Below are 24,283 nucleotides of genomic sequence, written 5' to 3' on the forward strand. Positions count from 1 at the left end.
ATAGTTTAACGGAGGGTCTTGATGCCTAAAAGTATGTCCAAAATGGAAGGCGATCGAAGATGGGGAAGCCGAAATTATTTCCAGAAGATTTCGAGCTCCTGTTTAAAAAACGAAAAAAATTTCTTATAATTTTGTAGCGCCTTCATAAAAATCAACCCTGCGAAACCAAAAACACCCTATTCGAATTCGATGTAAATATTGAATTTTGCACTTACATTCCACACATTCGCACAGCTAACGGTATTGGAGAGCGACGTCTGCGCAGAAGGACGCTAACTGCCGCTGACAGCCTTAAAGGTGATGGCTAAATGCAAAATTTTTCCATACACCAAACTGTCGTTGTCGACATTTGTAAGAGTTTCATTCAAACGAACCGAAGCGTAGCAAACGAACGGGCGAACAACCGAATGAGTTGATTGCAGAGTAAGCAAAGAAAAAATTAATTTTCTTTCAATTTACTTTATTAAAGCAAACAATTCGCAATTTGCTAATGGGCAAAAAGCGATAAATTATCAAAAACTAAAGTGGATTAACTGAAGACTTGAAAAATAAAGCCTACGAGTGTTGTGAAAACTAATTTCTGTGACAGCGGTTAGTAATTGGTGGGCAGGAGAATTCTGTAAAAGTGTGAATTGGAATTTTTTCTGCTGCTGCATAAGAGGCCACCAATTTCGAACTGGAGTTTTTTCACAGCTTCAATTTTCATTGACTGTAAAACGATAAACTCGCAGCGACAAATTATATCATTCGTGTAAATCTGCGCCTGAAAATTGGCTACATAAAAATTTGCAATTTTCCACAAACGCTTGAAAATACTTCAAAATTTTTCATGCCAAGTCTGTTCGTCCCCAAGCGACGCCGCAAAAGTATGCAGCAAGCGGGGCAGTGGCGGCGATGTCGCACACATTTTTCTCGTTCAGGGGTGTGACTGACAGTTTCGATTTTTTTCATATTATTTAAGCGAGCAACCGCTGCTTGCTGTGCGTAACCAGTCGAGCCACAACGACGAACAACAAAAACAAAGTAATAGTTGCAGAAAAAACTACTAAAAAGTGCAGACGGCAGAAGTTTGTGGAAAATACGAAAATTGTGCAAATATTAAATAAAACGAAAGCAAAAAAAAATGCAAGAAGTGTTGAATTAAGTAGTTGGCGGTGTTCGTGCTGCAGTGCTATTGAGTGGCCGCGGCAGCCAAGACAAACGATTTGCAGCTAAAAATCAGCGAGCTAAGTTAATTGCGTTGTGTCTGCGCCAGAGTCTTTAGTTTTACACTTGAAAATCGTTGCATACTTTTGGGCGCATAGTGAAATTCGACATTTCTGTGTTTTTGAAAATTTTTGGGAAAACTCGAAACTGAAAAACTCAAAGTTCGAAATACTCATTCTTGAAATTTTGACAGTGCGGCAAAAGTTTAAAAAAAAGGTTCCTAAAAGATCTTACTGAAAAGTGAAATATTTAAATTTGTGTGCCGAAATAAAACTTTTAACGCAGCTTAACCAACGAAATGATAATAGATTTAAGTTATTAGACTGAAAGACTCATAACACAAATATCAGCCTTTGTAAACTTTAATAAAAACGAACCGAGAAAAATCTAAAAAATATTGAATGAAAATTGAATTTATGTATTTTTTTTATAAAAATAGTTTTGGAGCTTAAATCTTAAGTTTTTTTTAAAATCTATATATTTAATTTGTATAAATATTTTTACTTTTTTTCGGTTAAATTAATTATCTAATAATTTTCTAGAATAAAAACTTTGCCTAAAAATTTTCTTAGATAATTACAAGAAGATTGTTAATACTTTTTACTAAATTTGCAAAAACAAATTTTCCAATTTTTTTTTTTTGTTTTACATACTTCTACTTTTGTGCAAAAATTTTCCTGTTACAAAAGCCTTGTAGTGTTTAAATAAAACATAACTAACTGAAATTATTTAAATTAATTTCTTATCTAAAAATTTAATTTAAAAAGGTAATTTCTGTTTTTTAAGTTTTTGCTCTTAACTTTATAATTATTTAAATTTAATTCCGTTGCTATAAACTTTCTCGAGAGATTTTTTCTAAGTTTCCATAAAAATTAATGCTTTCTGCAAAAACTTTAAATCCTTCAAATACAGTGAAAACCATTTAAACTTTCGTGAAAAAAAACAATAACAAAAACAATAGTTTGTTAGACTCCAAAAGCGAATAAAAATTTCAAAAACAAAAAACATTGTGCAAAAATGTTAAAATCACGAAAATTCAGTCTTGGCCTGCTGGCTTTAACTGTCATCTGTGCGACAAATTGCCTAAATGTACAGGTGAGTGAGTCATGATTATTAATAAAATCCTCACATATGTATGTACATGTGTAAGTATAGCCGTTTGTTTATGTATAAGTGTATCTGTATATACACATAACTACTTACATACATACAAAAGTGTGGTATGTACTCCAAACTGACTATGCCTCGAATGTCCTGCGAGAACTCGTAGCGCGCCGTACCAACAACTCCGCACTTTGCCTTTGCTGCTTTCCGTTCACCTTTCAGGCTTCACTCACCATCATCGTCGCTCGCAACGTCGTTTGGGCTGTTTGGGCTGTCGGTTTTTACCGTTTGCCCTGATGCTTCGTCGTTTTTATGACCTTTTTTGCTCACCGCCATTGCTGCCTCTTCTGCTTTTGCTTCACTTGGTAATGCTGTTGTTTTTATTGCTTGGTTGGTTTCTTATTTATGCTTGCTTCGGTGTTGTTGCTTGCACTGTCTTTTCGTTTCAATATGCTTCGTGATTATCGTTGTTGTAGTTGTTTTGTCTCTTGTTGTGGTCACTGAAATAATTATAATGCTCCGTTGGTCCTTACTCGTTTGGTTGCTTATGTTGTTGTTGTTGCTTTTGTTGCAGTTGTTGTTTTTCGCTTTCTTTTTCTGTTTGGTTTGCCTTTGCTTATAAGTCCTGCTTTTGCGGTGACCAGCGACAGTGGTAATATTTTTTCAAACTCATTTATACCCCGCGCTCGCCCTTGGCGTAGCTTTCAGAGAAAGTTGACCAGGGGTTGCAGTTACAGTAAATAAAAAGCCATAAAACTGGGTAGAAAGTAAGCAACAGCCAAATTGCGCATAGGGATTGTCTACATTTATTGTTAAAGGAGAAATGACATTTTCGCTCGTTTGAATTTGGCTTACAAATATGCGGCCCCCGTCCACCACTCGCCGCGACGTGCTCGTGGAGTGTCGAAAATGCTTCGAGTGCAAAAAAATGGTAATAAAATAACTTTTATGTGCCTACAAAAGAGACACAAGAAATTACGAGCTGGAAAACATTGTTGTAAATGAGTAGTTGGTTTACCGCTGTTGGGAGAGGGGGAAGGCGACGTGTTTATGAGTGTTTAGGCTGCAGAAAGGTTGCATACAGAATTTTCTTGAAGTACCCGCAAATTTTTACTTAAAAAAAATTTAAGTTGATACCTAGGACTATGGTTCAAAGCTCTTTAAAACTAGTAAATCTGGGAGATATATAAACCACCTTTCTTGTATCTCTTAGATTTGGTATTTCATTGCAGTTGTGCTGGAATACAGACTTAAAACTGGTGCATACTGAAATTGGAAAGTTTTAGGCTAGGCGTATAGTGGAGCGGCGAGAAAAGAGCAGCGAACAAAGCGTCGATTACAAACGTATATGTTCCAGTGGGAGCGCACATAGTGAAGAGCAAAGCGTACAAACACGTTTGTAATTGATGCTTTGTTCGATGCTATGCTCATCGCTTTGCTCGCCGCTGTACTATGCGTTCAGCCTTATATTCCAGTTCAAATAAGTAGTAGTAAGTGACAAAAATGATCTCCAAACTCGCAGTAGCTAGGGTTCGTCTTCGCAACAGTTTGGGGTATTTTAACAGCTCTTTGGTTCAGTCTAAAGCTAGTCCGATCTCTCAGCGTTGGACAGCAGCTTCAGAGTCCCGCTGGTAGTTGCTAAGATAAGGCAAGATAGTCGTCCTCATGCCGTAAGCCTAGTTGTTACTTTGGAGTGATTCTCTCAGGGCTCATATTCTCGCCTTGGCGATACTCCAAATTTACTTCTTTAGTTGTGAAAAAATTGTGCCTAAAAATATTCAACAATCCAAGACGCAAACCTGCAAAGTGAAAAGCTTTCATATTACATCTCTTAGTATATAATTTTAGACGTAAATATTGTACATTTTTACAAAATATATATATATTTTTAAATATTTTACAAAATATATATATATTTTTAAATATTGTACATTTTTTTTGTACAGAGTTTTATAATCTCCTGTAGACATGATACTTTACTAAAATCCGTGGAAATACCGACAAAATTGTTTCTCTATAGAATCTTTTGAAGTTGTAAGAAAGGTCTTTGACAGTTTTTTCTGATACTGACTTACCCTTTCTCTTTCTTCATTTCTATGGTCATGGGAAAAAACGAAAATTAAAGATCAAGGTAAACTAAATTGGGGATAGTTGTTGAAGTCGGTACAAATGTTTTGATTTGATAAAATATTCCCAAAGCAGTGTACTCAAGTTGAAAACTTGAATTTCACAATAGGCTCGCCTTAAGATTGATCTTCGATGATAGCCCAAGGAAAGGTAGAGGACTAAGCCAATATAGAATTGAAGTGTGAGGCATTATATTTGTTTTCTGAACACTTAGGAACAAAATACACCGTCTGAAAACTGCTAGATATGTGAAAGGAAACAATGCCGCAACACTAACTACTAGTTAAACATCGTTAAACTTCATAACATATAATAGGAGGTCGATAACGATGTTTAACCTGTAGTTAGTGTTAACCATACATTGAGTAACCGAGTATTTGCACTGAATATATTTCCAAACAGATACTATTTTATCTGTTAATAAGATGCTATTTTAAGGGTTAGCAGCAAACTAAGATTCCAAGTTTACTAGTGTCAAAAAACTGCTTGTATTTATTTATTTTTGATTCTACATTCATATATGATACTTAGCTCATCATCGGACACACTTTGTATGAAACAGAAGATATCATTTTACCAAAAGTGTATTCCAAAAATCAGAAGTGGGATTTTAAAAGCGTAGCGCTTAACTTCTACGCTCGGAAACCTCTAAACAATGACTAGTAAATGCGCCGAAAAATATGCAACATGAAAGCCAAAGAGGGGCAATACCACAGCAGAAAGGCAGATAACTAATGCTACCCTAGAGACGTTGCATATTCTTAGGCACACTTATCATTTGTCTAGAAATTCGCAGAGCCCGTAGCAAACCACTACTGATAGTTACAGGATTTTTTTGTGGAGTCGTGGCTCTTGTTAAATCACTCCGAGCGTATCTAATGGAAAGCGCAATCGCACACTCCGTCATGACAAATGATTTTTCTCCCTTTTGCTCTTTCTTATATACATTCACAACTTCTGCTTGATTCAGCAAAAGAATAAAATCAATATGTAGTTGTTACTCTGACACAATTCGCTTTTTTGTTAAATAATCAGCAGCAATAAATCAAAAATATATTGAATAGAATTTTCTATGTACATACATACAAATGGAAGATCAATGATGACAAGAAGATGAGAAGAGCATTTTATTCATTCATTCAATTCCACTTTCATTTGCATTCTTCTTTTGTGGCGTTCTTTCTTTTTTACCTTTTTCTGCAAGCTTCTTTTGTAACATCATTTGTTAACTCCTTCATTGTTGTGTTGTTGCCTGTTTTTGTTTCTTTTTTTGTTGTAATTGTGAAATCAATTTCCACGGCATTATGAACTTTTTCAAGGCTCTTTCGAGTTAAGGGTTAGCAGTGGGGCTGCGGGCTGTCATGGCCATTCTCGTTCGGGGGCGCATTCGTGGCGTGGGCGAGCTATTGCGTGTAGCCATGGCAATTGTATGCTCGTGTATACATGTACACTGTAACTGTATCTGTAGTTACATATATGTAAGCGTGGGATATTTGTACAAACTTGATTGGACAAATTGAAGTTTATGTCGCTTACAGAGTTTAAGCGCGCAGGTGTATGTATGTGTATGTGTTCCTGTACATATTTTGTTAGCACAAAAAGCGTTCGTTGTACTTATGTACTTTCCTTTGACATGCAAAAGTGTCTGACCTCAACGAAATTTTTGTTCTGCGAGGACGATAGTCAGTCCTTGCTGTATAGAATATTTTTGAAGCACGAATTTAGCTCTTTTTCTTCTATGCGTCGTATTTTTGCACTTCATTTTTATTAACGGAAATGGTTTTGCAGAAAAAAAAGATAAATTACATACATATCTCTTATTACATCGCCGATTCTTCTTCTTTTGCTGCAATAAAAGTGCAGTTAAGTGTCTCGCTCAGACAGCTGGATTTTGGCCAAATCGTTGTTTATGTATCTACATACATACATACATATGTGCATAGTTAGGCGTGGTTGGTGGCTGAATGACTCATCCAGTTGTTTTGGCAGCCTTTCGAGCGCAAGTTGAGTAGTTACACTCAGTGGATGTAGTTTTTTGCTTGCTCGAATGCAATGCGTTCTTGGCATACGCTGCGTGGTTGTTAAGTGAAAAAATTCACAGCAGTTTAGCGAGATATGCAGAAGAGCTTAAGGATATAATGTGGAAGTGTAGTTTTGCAAAATTGGTTGTAAGAATTTATTGGTAGCTCAGTATAGATACATACATTGTAGATCTGTCTGCTGCATATGGATGCCAATTTTGGTTTGAGGGCGATGAGATGACCATAAATGGAGTTTAGGTGAACGTTCGATCTTCGATAGTAGAGCATGGAAGTAACTAAACTTTCGGCGAGACCACTCTTTTATCAGCAGAAATTCTGATTTTTCATTATTTGTTTGAAATTGAGACTTTAATAAAATCAGTCTCAATATATAAACTGTTTGCGAATGCAGAAGCATTAAGCTATCTACACTACGAGTTTCATATAAAAATACACAAAAATAAAAGTACAGAGGTTAGAGTGTAATTGGCGCCTGAGGATAGACTATAATTTTGACTTAATTTGACTAAATTCAATCTTAGAATATATTTTAGAAGGCGTTTTTGGCGAAGCATGAGCAAAGTTTTATATTTTTGATTTTTTTAAATTAAAAAAATATATATATTACTAGCTTAGAGTGAAAAAATGTTAAGTCCACTTTTTATGAAAACTCATATTTTGATGCAGGAGGCTAGAGAAATTTAAAACGTATTGTTCCGGAAAGGATAAAGTACCTTTTTAAAGTAGCTTTAATTATTTTAATTTTTTCTGAATGAAAGGAAAACTTGCTAAGCCCAAAAGAAGCATCAAAAACGTGATAAGGCCAAAATAGTACGAAATCTTTTAATAAAATCGAATCCTTCTGATTCGTAAAGAGTTTGGCTTTTCTTTGAACAGGCAAAAGGCTGTATTCAAAGTTTTGCGAAATACTTGAAGAAAATGTAAAATTTTTAAAATGGGTCTTAGTAACTTTTCACTAGCACGCTTCATAGTTAATTTCCAACAAAAATACTCAAAACTAATAAACATACAGCGCTAAAATTTAATGGCGCCTGCGGATAGGCTATCATGTTTTATTTTACAATGTGCAGCACTTTCGCGTACTCTGGCAAAATAGGAGCGGCGTCTGTAGATAGGTTTTAATTTTTGCATTATTTTACGGAATTTAGCATTTGCTGAGAATTTTTTGCAAAAGCCTTAGCAAAGTTACAAACTTTTATAGATTTGAAATTTTTTTTACATTAATTTTTGTGCAAGCTATTCTGTCAAATTTAAAATAGCATACAAATACAGGGGCGATAAGCTATGCACACTGTGAATTTCATAAATTTTCATACTCAAAACTAACGAAATTAGGAGCATTTAAATATACCCAGCTCCTGCGGATAGGCTATGTTTTTCGATGTTTTGTACTACTAAATTTAACACTTGCACGCACTCCCCTTGAAATTTACACGTTCACCCAGCACTGCTTAGTCTTTTTAACTGGAAGTGCGATTTTGCACTCCAAAAATAAGTTGCACTAATGAAAAATCGAACACAAAATGCATTCAGCTGTATGGGACAGAGATTAAGTCAGCTGAAAAAATATGCTAGCGCTTTGTAGGACAAATAAGGATATGCATTTCTGTATGCCATACATGCATGAAGTTAGTGCAAATATATGCCTATCTGCTTACATTCCGTTTATGCATTCGACATAATGAAAACTTCCTGCAAACAATGGCTTGCATTCATTATGCGTGTGTGTGCGTGTGTGTGCGCGTNAGCTGAAAAAATATGCTAGCGCTTTGTAGGACAAATAAGGATATGCATTTTTGTATGCCATACATGCATGAAGTTAGTGCAAATATATGCCTATTATGCATTCGACATAATGAAAACTTCCTGCAAACAATGGCTTGCATTCATTATGCGCGTGTGTGTGTGTGTGCGCAAAATAAGGAATTGCAGATGAAAATCTTCTTCCGCAGGGGAGTAAAAGCAAAACACGGTCCCCAACGGCTTCTACAAGAAATCAGCAATCAACAGGGAAATAAATGAATGACACACAAAAGCGTTGGAAGATTTAATATGTTCGCACAAAAAGAATTGCTGGGAAGAAGCTAAAAAAAGAGTAAAAATCGAAAGTAAAAAAATACATAAAAATGTATGGCAAAAGTCATATGCGCGCATTGCCAGTAGGCGGCGGGGCAGTACGACTGTTAGACGACGCGTTATACAGCAAGGTTATTCAGCCTTTCCGTCAACTTTCCGGCAAAAAAAACTTGCCTTCACATACATTTATTCTCAATCTTACACACTCACTCACTCACATACCATTCGATTCTGCATTGAGCTCAGCACTCGCATTTCTTGCATTCATTCATTCTATTTTTTTATTTCCATTCATTCGCTTGGGGATTTCGCTTGTGTGAAAGCCCAGCACTGCCTTCGTTCGAAATTAAAATTGACAATTGTAACAAAAGGCGCGTACATGTGTGGCATAGTTAAAGAGAAAAGCCAAGGCTTTAGAGCTACTATGTAGCCCATACAAAGCAGCGAGACAGTGGAAAAAATAATAGGAAATAATAGGCGAATGCTTAATGCTTAGAATAACAATGAGTGAGAGCATAAATGAGTGAGTGTAGCGGAAAATGAAGTGACTGAAAGGCGTCTGGGGGCAAAGAAGGATGAACGAGAAATAAAAGAAAAACAAGTGCTCTAAGAGAAAATGGATAATAACTATGATGAGGAATGAAAAAACATTAAATTAGGTTCAATAAAAGAATTAAATTAGGTTCTGTAGGCCATGAAAGTAGCCAAGACGGTTCGTACTTGGCTCGCGAGCATCTGTAAAGCGTCTTTTAAGGTAAATTCTTATAAGGCGGTTAAGAATTAAGCCGTGGAAAGGTCGAATGGAATGTTTAGCGACTAATTTACTATGAATTTCATGCCTAAGTTGAGCTAGATTGCTCGGTAGCTTTGAAAGAGTGCCAATTGACGCATTGAACAATATAAAATTTCTAAAATTTATTTTATAAGTCGAACGAGAAATGGAGACGCCTGTCTGGTGAATGAAATGCGGCGCGCAAACTTAGCGCACTTGCTTGCAGTGATGAGTGAGTGAGAGAGATATCGTGCGCCCAGCTGTGGAGTACGTATATGAAGATGCGTGTTTTAGAGCGCGAGCGAAAAAAGAGAACTTAATCGGGTTGGAGCCAGCCGCTCTACCAGAAATACTATGTCATATAGTGAACGCCTGGACTTGTGAGAAATTAGGGATTTTTGGAGTCTCGATTTATGTAGTCTATGTAAATTTTCCAGCTATAAACATTTAATAAATTTTCGACTCTCAAAGGTCCTTTCAGGATCGGAGTGAATTGGGCCAACAGATAGGTCAAAAATGCTCTAAGTCGCAACATTTTAGGACTAAAAATGTCTTCTGTTCCATCTACCAATTTAAAGCATTTAAAATATTTAACTTTAATTAGCTGGACATTTAACTTTTCAGACTAAACCTTTTCATATAAACTATTTACCTTATCCTGTTGCATATTTTCACTTAACAAATTATTAATTTTTTAGACCAAGCAATTTCTCTTTNCTTTAATTAGCTGGACATTTAACTTTTCAGACTAAACCTTTTCATATAAAATATTTACCTTATCCTGTTGCATATTTTCACTTAACAAATTATTAATTTTTTAGACCAAGCAATTTCTCTTTAAAAAAAAACTCTCTAAAATTCGCTTTCCTCTTTAATTTTCTTTCCATTTCCATTTTCGTTTCCCGACGCCATTCCTTACCGTAATACAGTTCGTTTGCTCAACACATTATCAACTATGTCCTTATCTACTACCAAATGCAACTCTGATTTTACTGCGCACATAAAGCAGCTTTTAACATCCAATGGGTATGTGCATTTGGCTTGATAGTTTGCGCTCGTAAAGTAAAGTAGTGGCGATTAAAATTTAGTATTTGGTACTTAAATCAATTGCTTAAGAAATATGGCTAAAGATAATGGGACTTCCATTTAAATTACTAGGATACTCGCTGAGTAAAAAGTTTAATGACTTTTCCAATGCAAATAAAGAAAAAAAAAAATGAAAAATAAAGGAAGCTGGAAGTTTTAAGAGGTATTATACATATACACTTTTAAGTTTTCGTATGAAAAAAAATGCTTCGCCGCTCCTAGCGAGAATTTCTACTGCAAATTGATATAGGTTGAAGCCTCTGTTTCGATTTCTATAATCTTTATATAAGCTGCTGCTAGTGAAATCTCTATTTGGTGAAATTCGTGCGTAAAAGTTGGTTGTAAATTTCAGAACTCTATGCAGAGTGGCTTCAAAATTTGAACCAACTTTCTTGTCGATAGATTTCTCGTGGAATGTCTTACAGAAGCTTTCACTTGGACGCTTAAACAAACGTTCACTAGTGCAGTCCCCGGACCTATAGAACAAGTCAATTTCATACGAAAAGCAGTCCCTAAATTTCAATTTTACGAGATGAATAGTCTCCAGCTTTCACTTCACTCGGGCGTTTTTCCCAGGTGCGGTGCTAGCTAAAAATTGCAGCGTTCTGAAATTAAGAAGAGCTATATGTGATATGACAGAGCTATAGGTGACATACCTCTTCCAGGTTGTCCAGCCATGCATTATAATTTATATCGATTAGCGTACTGAAAATATTTGCCTATATTGCTTCCAAAAAAATCTTTTAATATTAAGCTCATATTTATCAGCTAATAAAAAATTTGACTCTGTAACTTTTTAAATCCACATTACTATCACAACCACGCCCACAGGCATGTGTACTTGCCAACTCATTTTCACGCTCGATTGTGAATCAACCAAGTACTCAACCTAATAAAATGATGATAAAGGCAACGATGATTCACACAATCGAGCAAATGAACTGAAATGAATAGAAATGAAAATGATGGTGAATAAAGTAGCGCAGCAGAGGTGAACGTAAAATCTAAAAGCGGAAATAAATGTACTTACATACATATGTACTTATGTAGTGTGAGAAGCAGCACCAAGGCAGGAGGCAAGTAGCGGCTCAGGGAGAAGTGGCAGCAGCAGTAGCGTTAAATGCCCATGCGACTACTTGTGCGCTCAAGTGGAGGCACCCATTGAAAAGTGCCAGTAACCGGTAAACTGGAAATGAAGTGAAAAAGAAAAACAAAAGTAGAAGCACAGGCAAGGCACAGGCAAGGCACAGCAGAGGCCTGTACCAACACTACAGCAGAGTATAGTGAACATAAAGGAAACAATTGCGAGCGTGGAGGTGAAAATGTACACAGCTATAAATACCCTGCAGAAAAGAATTTATCATTTGATAACAAATAACCAACTTGTAGTTAGGGGGGATTTCGATAAATATCTAACTTTTTTTTTAATTAGCTATGACAAAACTAACTTTAAGTGAATTGTAATGTCGGGCACGAGTAATGCAGACGTTACCGGGAGTTTGGTTTCTTTAAACAAGCTTCTATTTAAACATCCTGATACAAAAATTACTCCTGATACAAAAATTACTGATACAAAAATTACACTTTTTTCTGCACTTCGCAGATGGTTTCTCGAATTCAGGACATACAATAAAATAAAGATCGAAATTGTATATTATCATTTTGATGTTATGTCTGATAGAATTCAAATATGGGATCAACTACAAAAGAACATGTAAAAAATAAGCCAATATGTAACGTTAAATAAAGTAAAAAAAAACTTTTTTTTATTGATATTTTATGCTAGAAGCTAGTTGGCATCCAATGAAGAGGAAACCAGTTCTCACTATTTTGCGGTCATCGCCCTTCAAAAGTACTTAGTTACGGCCGAAGGAAATAACTAATAAGTAATAAAATGATACAACTAGTTGACTTCTGGGTAGTTATAAGTTAGCTAAAAACTAGCCCCATTTCCTGCAGAGTATGAGCGCCTTTATACGTATGTATATGTGAGTGTGTGTGTGTAAATGAGCAATTTTGGTTTAGCTCATAAAAGAAAGGCGATACGGCATGGGTAGATATGGGTGATGTTCTTATACAGACCTAACGAGTTATGTAAAGGCTGAAAAGGACGTATATATTTACGTATGGTATGCATGCACTTATTTTTGTGTGAACACATGAGCGTGCATGTGTGAAGAATAAAAAGCAATTGAAATGAAAACGAACTGGACAAAGGGCAAAAGTGGGCTAGTTAGTGGGTAGAGAGTATTAATGCCAATCATACATAGTGTACACCCATTTTGCGAGCATATCCATATGTAAGCTTGAAACCAGCATATGAGCAGACGTGAGCGACCAAGCAGTGCAAAGGACAGCTGGACAAGGCAGCGACAGAACAAAGAAGTGGTCGAAGCGTTTAGTGTTGACTGTAGTTTATAATGAAGAAGAAGAAGAAGTGGCCAGGAGTTGGAGGGTGAATGTGAATCAAAATTACAATGCGGAGAAGCGGGTGGTTTAAAACGTGGTTTAGAAAATAATGGGGTAGTTGGAAACGAGCAAAAAATGTGGGTTGTAAAACAGGTAGAAATTGTTTTTAGAAAAGTAGTAGTGAAAAGGTACTAGAAAAGAGTAGTAAAAAAAGTTGTAAACATTACGGAGTAAAAAAGCGGATAATATACTTGAAAAGCTAGAACTCAAGGAATAAAATGATAGCATAAAAGTAGTGGAAAAAGTAGCAGAAATTTAAATGGATGAAAAGGAAAAAAAATTTGTTATAAAGCTGACAAACGGCTAGTAGAAAAAAGTAGCAGAATAAATAGTACAAGAGAATAGATAAGAGTACAGAAAAAAAAGAAACGTACAGTTATAGCAGAAAAGCGAGTGCAAAAAAGTAGCAGAAAGTATAGAAAAATGTAAAAAAGATACACAAGCGATGAAAAATCCTGAGTAAAAGGTGCCAGACAATGTATTTCTCTAAAAAGTTATTAACTTTGTAGATTTTTAAAGTAGTAGTTCAAAGTGACATGACTGCAAAAACTGTGGTAGTAAAAATATCAAGTTTATAAAATGAAAAAAGAGCAACAATTAGAAAATAAAACAGTGTAAGAAATATTTTTTATTCAGAATTTCTAGAAAATTTTCGAGTATATAGTTTGGTAGCCCATTCAATTCTAGCCTAATGAAGGGCTTCTTCAGGAGTTTGAAAAAAATCGTGTGTATAAGAAAACTGTTTCCAATTGCTTTCTGTGTTCGGACTATATTTTTTTGGTTTTGATTATTAAAAGGTAGTGTCTAGGCTTTCATATCCTTTCATACAGACAGATACATTGCATCAATTTATTGTTTTACAGAGGCTCAAGGATGTCAAAAAACCCGTTTTTCGGCACCTTTAAACCTAAGATTCGGATTCTACGGGAAAAATCCTATAAGAATCGGCTGCAATATTTTATTCAACATAACATTTTTTAAATTTTGTTGGTCTGTGTAATTAATAGAAAAAATTGTTCATGAAAGTAATTGTGAATAATACACCGTGCGACAGTAAATTTTACACACAAAATAAATGAATATATTCGCGAAACCATGGGTAAATTATAGTAAAACTGTGTTTTTAGTTTTTCTCTCTGACGTCAGGATTCTTTTTAAAAGGACTTTGAAATTTAAAAAAATATGATTACTTCAAAAAATTATTAAACAAATTCAGTGAAATGTAGGATAACAATAAAGGTGTCGTATAAAAGAAAAAATTCGTTAGAATTATAGCAGAATACATTTTTTGGTGCATAAGGACGAATGGGTATGGAAAATGTCCTTTGCGGATTTTGTCCTTAAATATCCTTGAAAATTTGAAATATTTATTTTTGAAAAAATTATTGTACACATGACCTCATCGTCGTATCTCGTCCTGTAAAATTTATTAGCTTAGTAATATAAAACCACATTTTCAATACCTATTCGTCCTTGTAAACCAAAAGAATTTATTACTTTTAAATTCTACGGAAATTTCTCTCTCATTTGCTATATATAATAGTTTCGTGAGTATATCGATTCTTTCGTGTGTTTTGATATTTTCTTTTACTTCTGTCGCACGGTGTTATGTTAAAACAAGGTATACACTTTCATTTGTCGCCTAGTGTACATGTTCCCTACTATGTTAATTACTTTCTGTACCATCTTGGTTAATAATTTAACTACTATTTCTAATACCATTTATACACCTTTTTATGTTTTATCTTATTTACTACTTTTTTTACTACTATTTATACTCTTTTTATAACTAGTTTTACTTTTATCTTTTTTGATTTTTTGTCAAAATATTTGTTATCAAATGTTTGTGAAAATTGTCAATCTTCTGACAAAATTCATCAGTCTTCTTTTAATTTTTTTCCAATTATCTTCAACTATATACATATGTATATCCGAGCCCCTTCCATTCAGCTAAATGTTAGAAACAGCTTAAATAAAGACTATTTATACAGCCAATAATACCACAATACCAAAAACAATAGTATAACTAATTGAGTCAGATTTATGAGCGGGAGTGTGTTGAGTGGCGTGAGGTAAAGTAGTTTATGGCAATATGTATGTACATATGTAGTAAGTTCATTTTTTCATGACCCCGTTCGTTTGTATGTGTGCATATGAGTGCTGCTTAATACCCGTATAAAATGCTTAAATATGCGGAAAGAATAGAAAAAGGTAAAAAAGGTACAAGTGACGTACAAAGTGTTCAAAACTAAAAGAAAAAAATTAAAAAAAATCTTAAAAAAGTAGAAAAATTACTGTGCTATCGATTTTGCGGTTAACTGGACATACGAGCATGTGTATGCACTAAAGTGTTGAATAGCATAGATTAGTATATTGGCATTTTTATACTGGCATGTTGATACATACCTGTGTTTAACTTCACCCTTTCAACCCAATTACTACTATCCACAGTGAGCTAAGTAAGAGAATTAGCAGTCGATTTTTAAATTTAATATGCGGGCATACGGAATGCACACACAACTCCAACTGACATGTGTGCCTTTTTCGGATATGTAAAAGCTGTTTGAAAGGCTGGTATTGAGTTCAAATGCTGAAGCCTGCAAGGGAGTGTGGGCACCCATAGTTGTGGAAACTAGTAGTCTAATTCAGCGCATTTAGTAGTAGAGACTATATTTTTTTTCGGGTACTTATGTTACTATAGCTTTTATCTTCTTTTGCGTAAAATTGCAGTAGTACTGAATTTTTTAACAATTTTTCAGATAGAAATATATTTCGATGTATTGTGATCTAAGCCCTAATGCGTAATAGTCGCAGCTCGTAGCAATGTTGCATTAGAGGAAAAACCTTTACGAAGCGAGTTATTCCAATTTGCATTGATTACGAAGCCCTGTTTCATAGCTCGAAATTTGTCTTCTACGAGCCATCAACACTTCAGCGGAACTATCGTAAATATTCCGGCACCTATGGTCGTGCGAAAGATGGTCGGCAGTGGCAACAGTGAATCCTTTGTAAAAGCACACAGACCTTCTCGTTTGATGCCTACCTTTCTAATTATTATTTTTTTTTTTAAACTTTAGCACAAATATTTGTGGTATATACCTCACATCCATGAAATATCTGTTTGTGTGCAAATTCCAAAGTGCTTACTTCCTATTTCGCACATACTCCTCGTTACCAGTGAAATAACTTTCCACTTAAAAGCCATACAATCTCCAGCTTAGTATCTAAATAGGTAATTTTAAGCTCTAACTTCCTTGTTTCAGATCGCTTTGACGTTGACAACGATTGATGAGGGCCAATATTACATTTTTCCCCTTTCAACGCCATCTCCGCTGCCGAAGCCACCGCCATCCAATCAAACTCAATTGCACTCCACACTTCCTTCCCGCTGCTTAAACAGTATCCGCTGCGCCTTTTCCTCGCCGATTGCTTCAAGCAATTTCCAACACTTTTAGTAGCCGTGTAACACTTTTTAATCCTGCTGACGCCGCTGCTCCCCCACCTTTCTCTGCACTTTCCAATTTCCACATATTTCTATATTTCCTTTCCGATTGATTACAAATCGTTCGCTAAAAGTTTGAAAGTACTTCAGTTAATGCAAAAAAAAAGGGAGGCTACACTCCCACTTGCATGCATCCGTCTGCGCCTTGAAGTATGTCTCGAAACTTGTGAAAGTGAGTAGCTGTGCATGTGTGCGGAAAGAGCGTTGCAAATGCATTTTACTCTATATCCGTTGGTATCTGTTAGGGTGTGTGTGTGTGCAATGTACTTAAAGTTAATAAGTGAATTGCAGAAGTGGAGTAAATAAGTGTTGCTTGTGGATAATGAATTGCCCCCTACGGCAGCGGAAGTACCTCAAGCGGCAGCTAAACGTCAATCAATTAAGTACTTGGTTTGGCATACATTTGGGCGCTTGGGCGCGCTCATTCAAGTCAAGAGAAGAAAATGAGTGGAAGCAGCGTTGATAAAAATAGTGCTTAGCTAGCGAAAAATAAAGAAAAAAACAATGCACTAACTGTAATAAATGTGCAAAGTCAGGAAGATTGCATGAAACCTACAAGTTTTTGCAATTAAAAATAAAGCAAATGATTTGCTGCAATAAAATACTCGAGTTTAATTGCAACTTATTTACTTTGTAGGTTTTGGATGCCGCCCAAAAGTAGGCTAATCCAAATGCAGCATTCAAAGTTGAGCGCTCAGTGTAATCTACTTCGAATAGGTATAGTATAATTGTTGGCTGAAATTTTTTATCAGGAAATTATCTAAGCCCGTTGAACTTCTGTTAAATGAATCCTTTGGGCTCGCAATTTTCCTCAAAATTTAGGCGAAGAACTCACAGTTTGATAAGCATATTTTTTAAGCACACCATATATATGTATATAAATTTTTGCTGCCAAAAATTATTCATATGAACTTCAAGAATTCTAATGCTGAATGGGCAACTGGAAGAGATTCCTTCTGAAGCATAGAAAAACGAGGCTCCGTTTCCCACCGAGTTCACATACGGAATGCCCGCATTTTGCCACTTGAGTTTCATGCATTTTCCAAGAATTTCATTGATTCTCTCAGCTCTCAGCTTGCCCTAAATTTGGCATTATTCTTATCCTAGTTTTTACAACAGTAAAACAAAAAATAATATTTTTGTTTTCCATTTTTTGAATTTTCTTCAATTGTTGTTGTTGTTGCCTTTGTTGTTATTGCCATTGCAAATGTAAATAATTTTGCTAATGTGGTAATAAGCTTAAGTGCTTTTCCAGCTGCTTCCACTGCAAGTTACCTCCAGTAACTTCGCATGCCTTCGTTCGATCAGTTAACTGTGAGTAAATAAGTGAAGCGGAATGTGTGTTTGCGAAAATAGCAAATATGTATGCATCGGTATACAAATGAAAGCATCGATAAGTAACTGAATGATTGCATGCAAGAATGCTTAAATAATTGACTGAATGCATGCGAAATGCGATTGAACCGGTCGACGGGCGCATGGAGGGCAGGTCGGTCGGTTGGTCGTTGTGGAAGTTTCGAAATGCAGGAAAGCTTTTACTTAATACTTTTAATGTGCGAATGCATTTTCATTGCAATATATTTAGGCGCTTAACAGCCATTCTAAATTAATGGCAAACAATGTGTGCTAAAAGTTGCTGAAAAAGATTAAGCTTTTTTGTTGTAACTAATAGAGTAATGGAAAAAATTTAGTGCAGCAAAAAAATAATTGAAAGTACATACAAATTAATTAATTTTATTTTTAAAAATTTCTTACATTGCACTAGTCGTCGAGAAATTCGACCTAATGTTAGACATGATCTTTCTACTCTACTCAACAAATGTTTAACTTGTGATTTTTTCTGGGCTAATAGAGCAATACTGAGTTCAGATTCGAATTCAGCGACGCAAAATATGTCAAACTAAGACAAAAAATTTGGGACTTCAAAGTTAACAATTTTTTAAATAAAAAAGTATCAAAAGGCTTCTTGAAAGTTAATTTTTTGTTATAACTATATTTTTTATGGAGTCATTAACAAACAAAAATAAAAAATAACAAATTAAAAAAAAATAGAAAAAAAGTTGGGAAACATTTTTTTCCTGGATGCTCGTAGATGTAAAGCAAAATTTTATTTCAATTAAATTTCTTTCAATTGCGTTGAAAATCTCTTTTTATGTGACTTTTCAAATTACATTAAACAAATGTATTTTTTTAACCCTTTGAAGTTGGGCCTAATATTAAATAATAAACATATTGAGAAAATTTTTGTTGTTTTTCTATTTAGTTTTTCCAATTTTTCGTATATTTTTGGTAAGCATTTTTTATTGCTACTTTATAATTTTTTGCATTGATCGATTCCCATAAAGAAAAAACAGTTATTCAAGGTCACTTTTTGGATACTGGGAAAAAATGACTGAAATATTTAAGAAACTTGTGTTTTTTTATTTTTCGAATTTTTAAGAATAAACTTAGTAAAATTTTTGGAGAAAAAATTTAAATCTTTTCGAAGTTAAAGGAAAACATTTAAATAAAAGAAATTACCAAACACTTTTATGAATTTTTATTTAAAAAATTGTGTTTAAAAAATCTGATAAATAATCGTGTTAAACATTTTGTTTTTGGGAATTTGAATAAAAAGCTTATTTCCAAAAGTTAACTAAAAATTGTAATCGTTAGTTTTTATGTTAAACAGTTCAAAGGAAGCAAACTTTAAAAATATCCTTCTATTTTTTATTTAAAATAAATTTTCTTTTTTGCATTTTCGTTTTAACTTTTAACAAAATATACTTATTGGAGCAAAATATTTATCTGAAACTTACTTCAACTCGACATTTATGGGCTATGAAAATTTTAAAATTTTTTCAAAATTAAGTTTCTTAAATTTTCGTAGTTTCCAGCATTGAAATCAGTCTTTTCTCAAAGCTCGATTGTCATTGTTAATGAAACCGCGAAATTCAATAAATCGTAAAAATGTAAATTGCGTTAAATATGGCAAAATGTATAAATGCAACAACAATCGCAATGTATTAAAAAAATGTGGAAAACAAGAACCCAATAAGCAAAATTACATACAAAATATTTCCAATGATACAATTTTTGGTATGAAAAAAAGTTTTTTAAAAAGGAAAACAAACATTAATGAAAAAGGACATACGCAAAACCACAACATGATGAACCAATAAGAAAAGCAAAATGTAATGAAACCAATACAAACAAAAAAGTCAAATTGCCACACAAAATTGGATAATAATTTTTTATGCGCTGAAAGAGCCTCATTGCATATTAAAGTACAAATATAAATATAGATATGTATGTATGTATATGTAGATGATCAAGTACACAAATACAACGAAGTGTCGTATTCTCGCCGCAGCGCTGTAATAAAAGCACACTTTTAGGCGCAACAGCGGCACGCTAATGCACACTGCGGTCATGCGCCGCAAAGCACCAAAAGGCAACGCCACAGATGCCAATAAAAGCGCGGCACCGCTGCTGTCGCGCAGCAATAAACATTTGAAATATGGCTGTAAAATTTAATTTAATTTCATATTTTTATGTGCCAATATGCGAATTTATGTATGGATAGGTGAGGTGAGTTGAGGTGAGTGCGTGAGCTCAGAGAAATACGAATTTATTCGCAAAAAAAAATTAAATTTACTGAGTCTGTATATGTACAGGGGTTTTAACTGCGCTCTACTGCGTGTTTGACGTGCGTGCGTGCTCATGATATATGCTAGCATACTTTTAGGCATTAAAAGCATTCGCACACACACACACACACACACAGGCATCCCACACAATCCTGCAACAGACAGTCACGTATGAAAGGCTCTTGTTGGCATAATTGACTGACGCTTGACTGGCGCTGAGGTCGAGGTGGCAACTCTAATGGCGGAAATGATGATGATGCTGATGCTGATGATGAAGGACGCTCATAGAGTGAATTATGATGCGATTTACGGCGATGATAATGATGATGATGGCAAATGCTGTTGGAAATTTTGATGAGGCTGACATCGAAATATTGTTTTCGCACAGGCGAGATGCCGTACACACCTCTGCTTGTTTTTTTTTTTTTTGTTATTTACTGTAGGTATTGCTGTCCTCTCGCCGACAACATGCCGCTAGCTGCTCGCTCCAATGCGCTTCAACGTCAACAGCTTATTGTTTCGTCTGCTGATAGTCAAATGGGATTTGGGGAACATGAAATGGGATTCGGGCAACGAGTGCAGAGAGTACAAGGCGCTAGCGGGCAGGCCGCGGTACGTGTTGATATAAACAAAGTATTCAGTGCTCTATTTGCGAAACAAAGTCCCTGTGTGGGAATGTGCATATTTATTTATTATATAAAATATTTTATGAGCTCAACTTCATACCTCAGCCGACTGTGCTTTCAGCAGCTCACTCACATTCTTTGCTCCTCACAAAATTGTAGTCGCAGCGGACACACCATTAAATGCTGAATACTCACCAGCAGCGGCAAACCGACGGCCGGCAGCGGCAGCCTCATGCTTTATTCAAGTGGGAAAATCCATAATAATGGTGGGAAAGCCATGACAGTGACGGACGGGGTAGATAGGCAGTTATACAATATTTAGGTGCTGAAAGGATGTCGCTAGCAGAAAACCAATTCAGGCAGGATTAATGTCACACTTTCAATCAATAAATCAATCAGAAAAATAAGTATATAAATCCAAAGCAAAATCGTAATTAATAAATCAGCAAACCAATAAATAAAAAAAACATGAAATAGGCTATACTTACTACATGTGCTACTAAGTTTTGCAATCGCAACTCGGTGAAAAACCTGAAAAAACTTCCTTACATTGTTTTTAATAATACACTTTGCTTAGGCTTTCAATACAACTGTTTGTTAAAACAAATCCTTGGAAATTCAGCAAAATGTGCCTAAGTAAAAGCAGCGTCATCTCCAAATGCATTCGTCATAATAAAAAATCAAATAAGACACTTTTTAATCTACCACCTTTCTATAAATGCACTCCATCAGTGCAAAAGTTGAGTTCAAGCTTAAGCTCACATTTTATGCAAGAGGCCCTTTATGAACAATTTATGAGATTTAAAATGAAAAACGTGGGGCGCATGGCCGCTGAAATCTGGAAAAACAAGAAAGCGAAACTGGAAACCGAAAGCCCACAAACTTAAGCAAGCCCTGCAGGTTTGTGGGTAGTTCCATTCGCTATGTCAACCCTGTGCTGAGAAACTTTTTTGATATCTTTTTGGCTCTGAAATTTTCAGTGCGTTTCTGATCGATACTCCAGCACCAAGACCAATTCCAAGACGCTCTTCTCACAACCTCAAATTCTTAGTGGCGTGCGTTGACAAGCGACAGATTAGAGTTGGGCCAGATACCGCTGCCAACTTCCGATTAAATTTGGCCTTTTTTGTCAGCCACTAGGCTCCTATACAATCATTGTCGGTCTAAGAATCCCTCATGGAGATTCCGCGTTTGTGGAATTACGGGCTTGACAACCCCCGAGATTCATAGTCAAAGGTTGCCAGTCCTCGAGTGGAGTGAAGGCTCAACTGGCAGAAGTTTCGCCTTTGAGATGTGATCAGAGACTAAATTTTGGTACCATGGGGAACAGAAGCCCCGCGGAGTGAGCTCGCGAGCGAGACGAGCAAGACTAGCGAGACCAACAAGGCGAGAAAGGCAAGCAAGATGGGTAGAGATGAGGAGAAGTTGTTAACGGCCCATCGGGGAGTATTAGTGGTGGCTGTTGTTTAACACTTAAATTCGGGTAGAACCGGCCTTGGTTGGCTCGATGTGGAGTTGCATTCCAACCGGGTGCTTGAACCGAAAGAACGGCAGAGACTTTAGATGGGCTTCAAGCCATACCAAGGTGGTTAGTGTGTTCACCTCACACTGCCAATTGGCACTGAAGTGCTTGCATTTCCATTGTGCTTTTGAGTGACGTGGGGTTAGGCCATCCTGGTACACATGTTAAACACCGACGCATCTTCCGGTCTAAGAACTACTCAAGAGTGACTAGAATGAGACTCAACAATATCTTTACTTGGGCTAATCTCATCAAGAGCAGCCAGTTTACTTCCATGTTTTGTGACCTGATTTTCAAATATGTAAAGCTTACTAGCGAAGTATTAAGATGCGATCCGATGCGAAGTCAGATATAACCCCACTAATTGGATAGGTGGCATAAGAAAGCTTAGGTCTTAAATCGTCGCAGCTAATAGCGAGTTCTCAAAAGTAAATACAGGAGCTGGGTAGCCTGGCTTTGTTTTTTTGGAGTTTCAGGTTGAGTAGCATAAGCTCCGATTCAATTTCGGTCTTCACAGGACATTTTGCGTTGCATTGAACTCAAATCGTCTGAGAATTTCGAACAAAATGCAGCTTAAATAAATCAAATAAAGTTGCGATCAAACAAAGATTGCTTCGGCTGACTATTTCACTACTCAAATGAAAGCAGCTATTTGCAGTTTTTCAGACTTCCATGGCACTGGTTTATTAAGGCTTGGAAATAATTGAAACATTGCGGATATTGCTCTCAAAACTAAAGTTGTGTTTACGCTTTTATGGTTGTTGAAATTCTTAACTTTGTATTCTTAACTTGTATGTTTTAGATCGATTGATCGAACTCTTCTTCATTATTTCGGGCTAAAGGTTTAATTCATCCGTTTCTCCTGGCTACTCTTCCCTCATTTGCACACTTCCCAAGCACTTCAGCAGAAAATAGTCCCAACTACAATCATCAGCCCATTCAAGCAGACGTTTCCCACACACTTGCCTCGCCATAACTTCGTTTAACTGACAGCATAACACAATGCCTGCCTCCGTAAAGGGTGGAAAACCTTGGTCTGCAGGTCTGGCGCATCGGCAGCCATTCAGAAGTAATTTAATTTTTGGTGAATCAGCCACAATGAGAATTCTCACTTTTGCACACTCGCTTACTTCCCCAGAGACCCCAACAAATCCATGAGATCCATTGCAGAAAGGCAACGGCAACAACAACACAATGAGGGACAAAATTAAAAGCTGAATAAGCAAATATATATGTACGTACACACAAACACGCTGCCGAAACGTAANGGACATTTTGCGTTGCATTGAACTCAAATCGTCTGAGAATTTCGAACAAACTGCAGCTTAAATCAAATAAAGTTGCGATCAAACGAAGATTGCTTCGGCTGACTGTTTCACTACTCAAATGAGAGCAGCTATTTGCAATTTTTCAGACTTCCATAGCACTGGTTTATCTAGGCTTGGAAATAATTGAAACATTGCGAAGTAATTTAATTTTTGGTGAATCAGCCACAATGCGAATTCTCACTTTTGCACACTCGCTTACTTCCCCAGAGACCCCAACAAATCCATGAGATCCATTGCAGAAAGGCAACGGTAACAACAACACAATGAGGGACAAAATTAAAAGCTGAATAAGCAAATATATACGTATACACAAACACGCAGCCGAAACGTAGCGAACGAAGCGAAGGAAATAGCGATTGAATGAGGGGCTGCTAGTGTACATGTCTACGTGTATCAACGGTACACCTTACACCCAGCAGCCGACCAGACAAAAAAAAACCCAACAAATGGTTGCATCGACAGCCAGTTAAGCGCACAATTCGAAAGTAAAAAGCCGAGTCGAGCAAATGAATTGTCAAAAGCGTTTAGCCGAAAACTGAAAGGCAACACCAACGAGTGGCGAACTCAAAAGAGGCATAGATAAAAGGTGAAGGTACTCCATACGGACGAGGTGTAGAGGCGAGCGCTCGCTCCAATGGTCTAGTACTTAGTACCCATCCGTCTGTGCGCCACTCCAGTTGCCTGCGAATAAAATTCACTACATACATGGGGTTACATACATACATATGAATGTACATATTTGGGTACTTGGGTTCGTAAGTAGCGAACAAATGAAGCAACGAATATGGTATAGG

The 24,283-nt window shown here is 36.0% G+C and overlaps 1 long non-coding RNA gene across 1 annotated transcript; it reads left to right on the forward strand.

Moving 5' to 3' along the window:
- The first annotated feature begins 300 nt into the window (after positions 1-300).
- LOC108358879 (uncharacterized) lies at positions 301-2,149 on the forward strand. The gene is made up of 2 exons (XR_001846842.1): positions 301-423; positions 2,119-2,149. It is a non-coding gene; the product is annotated as an uncharacterized LOC108358879 (long non-coding RNA).
- The last annotated feature ends 22,134 nt before the right edge of the window (positions 2,150-24,283 follow it).

The sequence above is a fragment of the Rhagoletis zephyria genome, unplaced genomic scaffold (assembly GCF_001687245.7).
Source record: "Rhagoletis zephyria isolate East Lansing unplaced genomic scaffold, Rhagoletis_zephyria_1.1 Rzeph_scaffold_00308, whole genome shotgun sequence".
Classification (NCBI taxonomy): domain Eukaryota; kingdom Metazoa; phylum Arthropoda; class Insecta; order Diptera; family Tephritidae; genus Rhagoletis; species Rhagoletis zephyria.